At 41.8% G+C, this 9,340-nt stretch overlaps 1 pseudogene across 1 annotated transcript in view; it reads left to right on the top strand.

Annotated features, from left to right (window-relative positions):
• The window catches only part of LOC148121078 (guanylate-binding protein 6-like), a 39,741-nt pseudogene extending 31,514 nt beyond the window's left edge, over window positions 1-8,227 (top strand). The window contains exons 8-11 of the transcript XR_015738515.1: window positions 3,139-3,345; window positions 4,891-4,993; window positions 6,970-7,163; window positions 7,993-8,227. The product of XR_015738515.1 is annotated as a guanylate-binding protein 6-like (transcript). The remainder of the gene's footprint in view (window positions 1-3,138; window positions 3,346-4,890; window positions 4,994-6,969; window positions 7,164-7,992) is intronic.
• Window positions 8,228-9,340: the final 1,113 nt, after the last annotated feature.

Below are 9,340 nucleotides of genomic sequence, written 5' to 3' on the forward strand. Positions count from 1 at the left end.
AGACAAATCCCAGTGCCACTGCCAGTGGCCCCTCAGTCTGCCCCAGCCATATAACTGTCAACCACATTCAGAGGGACTAGTTTGGTCCTATGCTTGTCCCTTCCCAGTCCAGCTGGAGTTGGTGAGTCCCCATTAGCTTAGGTAATCTGTTTCAGTGGATGAACCCTTCATGGTCTTGACCTCTTTGCTCATATTCTCATTCCTTCCCTTCTTCAACTGGACCTTGGGAGCTCATCCAGTGCTCCGAAGTGGGTCTCTGCCTTTGTTTCCATGAGTTGGTGGATGAAGCTTCTATGCTGATATTTAAGATAATCATCAGTCTGACTACAGGGCAAGGCCAGTTTGGGTACCCTCTCAATCATTGCCCAGGGTCTTAGCTGGGATCATCCCCACAGATTACCAGGAATTCTTCCAGAGCCACGTTCCTTGCCAACCCCACAATGGCTCCCTCAATCAAGACATTTCTTTCCTTGCTCTCATACCTGTCCCTCTCCAGTCTTGACTATCCCATCTCCTCAGGTTCTCCCCAAATCTCCCCTTCTACCATCCTCTTCCCCTTCTCCTCTTCCTTCTACCTCCTGTTCCCATGCTCCCAATTTTGTCAGGCTATCTTGTCTTTTTTCAATTTCCAGGTGGGTCTCTATATGTTGTTCTTTGGGTTCACCTTATTACTTAGATTCTCTGTGATCATAAACTATAGGGTCATTGTTTTTTTGTTTATAGCTAGTATCCACTTATTTTTTTAGGTCTGGGTTACCTCACTCAAGATAGTGTTTTCTAATTCCATCCATTTGCATGCAAAATTCAAGATGCCATTCTTTTCCTACTTAGTATTACTCTAATGTATAAATGTGCCACACTTTCTTTATCCATTCTTCAGTTGAGGAGCATCTAGGTTGTTTCCAGGTTCTGATTATTACAAATATTGCTTCTGTGAACATAGTTGAACAAATACTCTTATAGTGTGATTGAGCATCTTTTGTGTATATTCCAAAGAGTGGTATTGCTGGATCCTGAGGTAGGTTGATTCCCAGTTTTCTGGACTTGCATCTGTGGTCTCTTAGTGTCTGCAGCACATCTACCCAGGACCTTCTGGCTTTTATGGTTTCCGTTGAGAAGTCAGGTATAATTCTGATAGGTCTACCTTTATATGTTACTTGACCTTTTTCCTTTGCAGTGCTTAATATTCTTTCTTTATTCTATATGTTTTGTGTTTTAGTTATTATATGGCAAGGGGATTTTTTTTGATTCAGTCTTTTGGTGTTCTGTTATCTTCTTGTACCATCATAGGGATAGTCTTTCTTTAGGTTGGGAAAGTTTTCTTCTATAATTTTGTTGACTATATTTTCTGTGCCTTTGAGCTGGAGTTCTTCTCCTTCATCTACCCCTATTATTCTTAGGTTTAGTCTTTTCATGATGTCCAGATTTCCTGAATGTTTTGTGTTAGGAATTTGTTGGATTTAATGTTTTCTTTGACCAATGAGTCTATTTACTCTATAGCATCTTAAGGGCCTGAGATTCTTTCTTCTATCTCTTATATTCTGTGGGTTATACTTGTCTCTGTAGTTCCTGTTCATTTACCCAGATATTCCATATCCAGAATTCCCTTGTTTTTTGTTTTTTTATTACCTCTCTTTCAGTCTTCAAGTCTTAAACTGTTTCCTTTACCTGTTTGATTGTTTTTTTTCTTGGTTTTCTTGGGTTTCTTTGTAGGATTTATTAATTTCTTCCAATTTTTGTTTGTCTTCTCTTCCATTTATTAAGGGAGTATTTCACTTCTTCTTTAAAGTTCTCCATCATTTTCATCAAGTTACATTTAAAGTCATTTTCTTCTACTTCTGGGTTAGGATGATCAAGTCTTCCTGTTGTGTGTCTGCTGGGTTCCGGTGTTACCATGTTGCTTTTTAGGTTGTTGGAGGAATTCTTGCATTGGTGCCTACCCATCTCTTCCTTCAAATGAGGCTGGCAGTGTCTTTGCATTTTGGTCCAATCCTTGCTATGGCTGTCTGAGTATTTGGGAGTTTTTCTTGGTCTGCTCTGTACTGTCAATTTCTGTCTCAGAAAGCCTCTGAGGTCTCTACACACCTAATGGTGTAGGAGGTCCTTCTGTATTTGTGTTGCTTTCATTGGTTAAATAAAGAAATTGCCTTGGCCTTTTTATAGGGCAGTACTTAGATAGGCAGGAAGACAGAACTGAATGCTGGGAAGAGGAAGGCAGACAGGGATAACTGCCATGAAGTCGTCAGGTCAGAGATGCTGAATCCTTCCTGGTAAGCCATGACCTCATGGTGATACACAGATTAATGGAAATGGGTTAGATCAGGATGTGAGTGTTAGCCAAGAAGAGGCTAGATATAATGGGCCAGGCAGTAACTAAATTAATACTTTTTTTTGTTATTTCGGGGTTTAAGCTAGCTGGGTGGCGGGACACAGTCCACTCCTCCATACTACACCTGCTGTCTTGGTCTTCTCTGTGGTTTTCTCTCTTGGTGCTCTCACTTAATCCCCTCAGTGTTGTAGCATGCTTTTGGTCCCATCAGTGTTATAGCAAGTTCTCAACTCTTAGGTGGGGTGTGGTTAGTAGCTTGGGGGGTCTAGTGGATGGGTTTGCGTTTTGGGGAAGCCTAGCCATAGGGAACTCCCTGCTAGCTGTCTAGAACATCTGAGCGAGTTGGGGAAGTACCCCTGGGTTTTGTCCCACTGGGGAGGTCCTAGTGAGTGGAGCATCTGGCCATGTGGCTGTTCACTAACCTCTTAAGTCCTCTCAATATTAGAGCAAGCTGTGTTTTAGAGTTCCACCGAGATTGCAGGAGAATAGGCAGGTTTGAGGGTAAGGTGTAGTTAGTAGTTTGGATGGCAGCTAGATGGGTTGAGGGAGCATAGCCACAGGATACTCCCTGCTGGCTGGCTAGAAAAACCAAGGGAGTTGGGGAAGGTTTCCCAGAGTTTTGTCCTGCTGGGGAAGTCCTAGAGAGTGGGATGTCCTGCCATGTGGCTGTTCACTCAATGCTTAGGTCCCCTCATATCCACTAGAATACTTTCTCATAAAAAATAGGTTGACTCTTCTACAAAGTTTCTTGGAACTTTTATCTCTTCTATTCCTTTACTGTGTCAGATTTCTGTCCATTTCCCTTGTAGGAATTAATAGATGAGAAGAAAAGGATGTTCATGTTGAAGAATGAAGAAGCATCAGATCAATACTGCCAGGAAGACCTGAATCGACTTTCAAAGGCTTTCATGGGGAATATATCAACATTTTCTGCTCCTGGAGGACACAGGCTCTACATGGAAATGAGGGAGAAGATTGAGCATGACTATTGGCAGGTACCCCGGAAAGGGGTGAAGGTGAGGAGCAGGGAGCATGGGGAAGGGATGAAGGTGAGAAGCAGGGAGCATAGGAAAGGTGTGAGGAATAGGGAGCATGGAAAAATGTGAGGAGTATGGAGCATGGGAAAGGGGTGAGGAATAGGGAGCATGGGGAAGAGGTGAGGAGTAGGGAGAAAGTTTAATATTTATTTTATTATTATTACTCCTTTAATTTTAGACTGTTTATACTCTTTTTTCCTCTCTCTCAAGCCTATGTACATTTATCCAACACTGTGACCCATTTAGAGATCTTTTCCATCTGAATTTGTCTTTATTATGTGCATATCTATAATTATTTTTGACCAGGAGTGCTTTTTCTTGTTTGTTTGTTTTTTAAATGCTAAGTGGGCATGGCTAGGACCAACTCTGTGGCTCTCCTGTTGTCTTCACCCAGTCCAAAGTGGTGGAGGCATGTTCACTGCCTTTGAGAGCCATGCACACTGCTCCAGCTCCAGGGTTGCAGGAGGTCTCTGTCACCATTAAGCAATTTAACATGCTGTACACAGACCCTATTTCAGTGCTCCACCTCCTCAAAGAACCAGAGCTGTTTTGTGAAACTAGCATGAACCAGGAAACCCTCCCTTAAAGAAGCTGCACAGCCTTTGCTGCCAGTGCTGAGACAGGAAGACCTCTCTTAAAGGAACCGTGGGTCCCTTGCTTGCCGCCAGCAAACAGAGCCCACCTGAAGAAAATTGCAGCTACCAAAAAACTGTGCTAAACTCTGTTGTTTTGTGTCTAGAATTTTTTTCAAGCTCTCTTGGGCTTTATGTGGATGTAGTCAACCCATGTCGGTGTGCCATTTTGTAGGCAGAAGCTGCTTGTTTTCCAGCCACTGAGAACCAAAATAACAACATAAAAACTATATTAGTTAAAATGCTGCTTGGCCTATTAGCTCAGGCTTTTTATTAACTAACTCTTGCATCTTAAATTAAACCATTTTTATTTTTTTTATATTTTACCATGAGGCTCGTGTTTTACCAGTATGGTTCAAACAGGCAGTCATCTTTGTCCTTCCACAGCTACACATCATCTCTCTGACTCTGCCCTGTTTCTCCTCCATCTTTGCTTGAAATTACCACCTTACTCTATTCTACCCTGCCATAGGCCAAAGTGGTTTTATTCATTAACAAACAAAAGCAACGCATATACCAAAGGACTTCCTACACCAGTCAGGTGAAGTGACTTGACCATGAATACATCCAGGAAAAGCAGAAGGAAGTGAAATCCCCACAATGATGTAGCATTTTACATGGGGATACCATATTTGAGAGCACCATAGGTTGCATTGTGCACATCTGCACATGATGTGAACTGGTCGGATCTGGGAGCAGGATGTAGCAGGTGGCCCTAGCGGGGATGACAGGAGGAGTCATGAACCCAGCAGTATCTAGTTCCAGTGAAGAGCAGGGCAGTCTGCAGGCCTCACCATAGCATTTGACAGTGAGGCACAGTGGAGACTGTGTTAACTCACACAGGTTCTCTCCCAGGATCCATCAAGGTCTTTGCTCCTTCTCTGTCTTGCAGGCAAGTGAAGTCTTCCAGAAATTTCTCCAGTCACAGGCCACCATTGAGAGTTCCATTCTGCAGGCAGATACAGCCCTCACTGCTGGGGAGAAGGCCATTGCAGGTACAGGAGCATGTCTCTAGGCATACAGAAGTGTTGTAGTGGGAGTGACGGGCTGTAGCCCAGCTCCCAGCTAGCTTTATCCAAAATAATTACACGGAAACTGTGTTCATTTTAAACACTGTTTGGCCCATTAATTTCAGCCTCTTATTGGCTAACTCTCACATCTTGATTAACCCATTTCTAATAATCTGTATATTGCCACTTGACTGTGGCTTACTGGGATGAGTCTAACCGGTGTCCATTGCGGAGAGGAGAGCTATGGCGTCTGCCTCATTGCCTTCTTCCCAGCATTCTGTTCTGTCTTCCCCACCTACCTATATTCTGATCTATCAGGCCAAGCAGTTTCTTTATTAATTAACCAATGAGAGTAACGCATTGATGACCCTTCTCCATCATTTCCCCTTTTTCTGTTTAAACAAAAAAGGCGTTAACTTTAACATGGTAAAATTACATATAACAAAACAGTTAGCAAGCAAGAATTACAGTTACAATATTTATATCTACTTTATCTTTTATCATAACTAAGAAAAACAATAACTATCCATTTATTCTTTAACTCCATCAAAGACTCCAGAAGGATATAATATTACCTAATTAAACAAGAAGTAAGCAACTTCCAAACTCTAGAAATGACAGAGACATCTTGCTGCCTGTACAGTCATCCAAAGCTCTTTTGTAACATTGGGGCATCCATCTTCAGCCTATAGGCCCATAGTATCCAGCAGACTTTTCCATAAAGCAGGACATTTCAAAGACAGTTCAGTCACTATCTGTTGTGTCCTGCAGAATGTCTCACAGACTCTTTCATGAATCAGGAACCCCGAAGGATCATCTCACCTTTAGGCAAGTTCAGCAGTCCTCTCTCTGCGGGTTCTTTGTGTCCAGTTTATGCAAAAGTCCAGGCAAGAGGAGTTTCTTGCCCACATGGTTATCAAACTCCATAAGGAGCCTCTTCAATGCCCATCTTCCTCTTGAAGTAGCTGGTGCTGCCAGGAGCAGACGTGTCTCATTGTCATGAAAAGCCATAAGTTATTAAAACATCAAATGCCATATTCTGTAGTCTTTGAAAGATATGAAGAATGCCTATCTGAAATATATCTATGCACATCTAGAAAATCTAACTAACATGACTACAAGCTTGACTATTATTGATGATTATACATTAACAACCTATATTTTCTAATTATCCATTACATTTTTAAATACCTACACAATCACAATACCTTAATAAAGATCAGAAATACATAAAATTATAACAAAATTGACCTTAAAGTCCATACCAATGCAAATTATTCATATCTATATCACAGAAGGGATCAGATTCCCAAAAGACTTCCTGATAAAAGCCACAGTAAACATATCTCCAGATTAGCTGCTCTCTACCCTTATCTGTTGGCTCACTCTGAGAAGTCCAGTCTGTGCTTCAAACCGATGTGTAGTGATATTTCATTTGTATTTTAATAAATAAAGCTTGCCTGAAATTCAGAGAGTAAAACAGCCACACTGGTCAGCTTTATAGACCAGGCAGTCTGTAAGGATTAAAGACACCTTTAATTCTAGCAACTACACTAGATTGTCATAGAAACAGGGTAGTAATGGTGCATGCCTTTAATTTCAGCACTAGAGAGTGATATAAAATGGGAGGAGACAGGTCTCATACACAATCAGTCTCATTTTGAGCTTTCTGGAGTCAGAATCGCCATTTCGGACTGAGGAAGAGGTAATAGCCAGTGAGTGTCCGTTTTCTTTTTCTGACCTTCAGGTTGAACCCTAGTTTCTGTCTCTGGGTTTTTATTAATCCTGCTACACAGATGGGCAGAGTCTCTTCCATCATCCCCAGAAACACTGTCTCCATGGTGTGGACCAGTGTGGAGTCTGTGGTTTCCTTTCAGATCTGAATTGCTGTCTGGGTTCTGGAATGTAGACATTTTACTTGACCCATCACTTTCTTCCCTCTCTGAATCTTCCTGGGGCAGAGGAGCGGGCCCAGAAGGAGGCAGCAGAGAAGGAACAGGAGCTGCTAAGACAGCAGCAGAAGGAGCAGCAGCAGCTGATGGAGGCTCAAGAGAGAAGTCATGAGGAAAACCTTGAGCAGCTGAGAACGAAGCTGGTGCAGGAGAGAGAGCAGCTCATCAAAGACCAGGAAAAGATACTGGAGAAGCAGCTGCAGGTGGGAGTCCTCATTCCCCTAATGGTCCTCATGTTCTAGGCTACAGGACAAAGTGTGTAGTCAGGTCATGGGCAGTAGCACTTTAAAGGTATTGTTGCTTAGGGGGTCCTCCCTCAGGCTGTCAGTTGCTCCTTTAGGTTTTTTTTTTTTTTATATGACTGTACTAGTTTGATTTGCCAATTCAGGATATTTAAGAACAATCTCATGGGGATTCACTAGACAAATTCCCCACTAGGCAGTTTACTAAGACCAGCAATGGGTCTGGGTTATCAAGGCCCAGATTATCAGGCACCTGACACTACCACCCCAAGTTCGGGATGATCTATTCTGACATAAAACTGAAAGAAATGTCCAGAGTGAAAAGCATAAGGAATTGGCAGCTCCTGCAGGTTCTGTAGCTGTCTCCAGGCTCAACAGCTGCTTGAAACAGCACATGGCATTGGAGTGATTCTCTCATTGCCCAACTTCAAGGAAAACAGATTTCTAAAACAACTGATTGGTTGGTTCTGTCTGTATGATATGGTTGCCACACTGTCTCAGTGTGTTGAGCTCCACACAATCCGATCAGTTGCATTTTAGTGGGCATAAGTGTAGGAACGTCTTCACACCTCTGCCAGCATTACAACAAAACAGACATGGTGGTTCAACCCCAATGAAGCGTCAATTATCCTTCTTTACAATGTGAAGTTCTAACTCAGAGCATCTTCTTCATGGTAAGCAAAATCATGGAGGTGTATACTAAGGACCACTTGGTAAAAGTTTGAAACTCAGACTTGTATAATGTTGGAATTTTACAATATTTATTTCTCTCTCATGTTCACTGTTTTAGGACCAAACGGCTTTGCTTGAGGAAGGATTTAAGAAGCAATACGAGGAAATGAATGGAGAAATACAGCAATTGAAATATACTATCAGGAATATGAAAAGAAACAGTGGTTCCATTTTAGGATTTCCTAAAGCAATTTGTGCTCCTGTTCTATTGATTGTGGTGCTTGTAAAAAGCTTTATTTAATATTTAAATAGGATTCACTCTTATTTTGATTAAATGATGAACTGTGACTATATACTTTGTCTTTCTTTGAAGCTTTATTTTATTTTCATTCAGCTAAACAGAAGAGTGTTGATTAGAGAACATTTATGCCTCACCCGCAGTACATAGAACATAGGTACACATGTTTGCACAATGTTTGCTTTCAGGGGAAACCATTCATATGAAAGCAATGTTTTTAGTCATTGTACACGGTGACAGTTACTGTTGGCCAACTTGACTGGGTATAGAATCACCCAGGACACAAGCTCATCTGCACCCTGAAGGCAGTGTTGACTAAGTTAGCTTATGGGGACTCATCGCAGGTTCCCATGGTAGGGGTCCCATCTAAAGTGTGGGCAGCACCATTCCTGTGAACTGGAGACCTAGGTAACATGTGGAGCACTAACATCTATCCCTTGTGTCTTCCTGAGTGTGGATGCCATGTGTTTAGCCAGCCACCACTTCTTTCTGCATGCCTGCTGTATGATATATTACTACTTTGGCTTTTGGGGGCTCCACCACCCAGCTCCCAAATACATCACACATGGAGGCTTATTCTTAGTTATGAATGACTGCCCTTAGCTTGACTTGTTTTTAGTCAGCTTTTCTTATCCTGACTACCTTTTGCCTCTGGGCTTTTACTTATTTCTGTATATATTATTTTTATTCTCACTCAGTGGGTGGCTGTGTAGCTGGGTGGCTGACCCTTGACATCCTCTTCTCCTTGTTCTCTTGGTCCTGCTCCTCATTTTTCTTCCCATTTATACTCTCTGACTGACAGCCCTGCCTATTCTTGTTCCTACCTCGCTATTGGTAGTTCAGGTCTTTATTAGGACCATCAGGTGTTTAACACAGACAGGCAAAGAATCACAGTTTCACAGAGTTAAATGGATGCAGAATAAACAAAAGAAACACACCTTAAAAATAACTCTTTCCAACACATGCCTTCTCTACCATGCTAAATGTATCATCTGGATCCAGGAACCAGAACAAACCCTTTCTTTCTTAAATTACTTTTGTTGAGGTATGTTGTTACAGAAAAAGGCATTGATATCATTGGTGATGAATCTGGAAATTACTTAAACATCATTGAATAAGATTGGTAACAAATTTTAATATGTCTTGATCCTGGAGTTCTACATAGCCA

The sequence above is a fragment of the Myodes glareolus genome, chromosome 8, assembly GCF_982192425.1.
Source record: "Myodes glareolus chromosome 8, mMyoGla1.1, whole genome shotgun sequence".
Taxonomy (NCBI): domain Eukaryota; kingdom Metazoa; phylum Chordata; class Mammalia; order Rodentia; family Cricetidae; genus Myodes; species Myodes glareolus.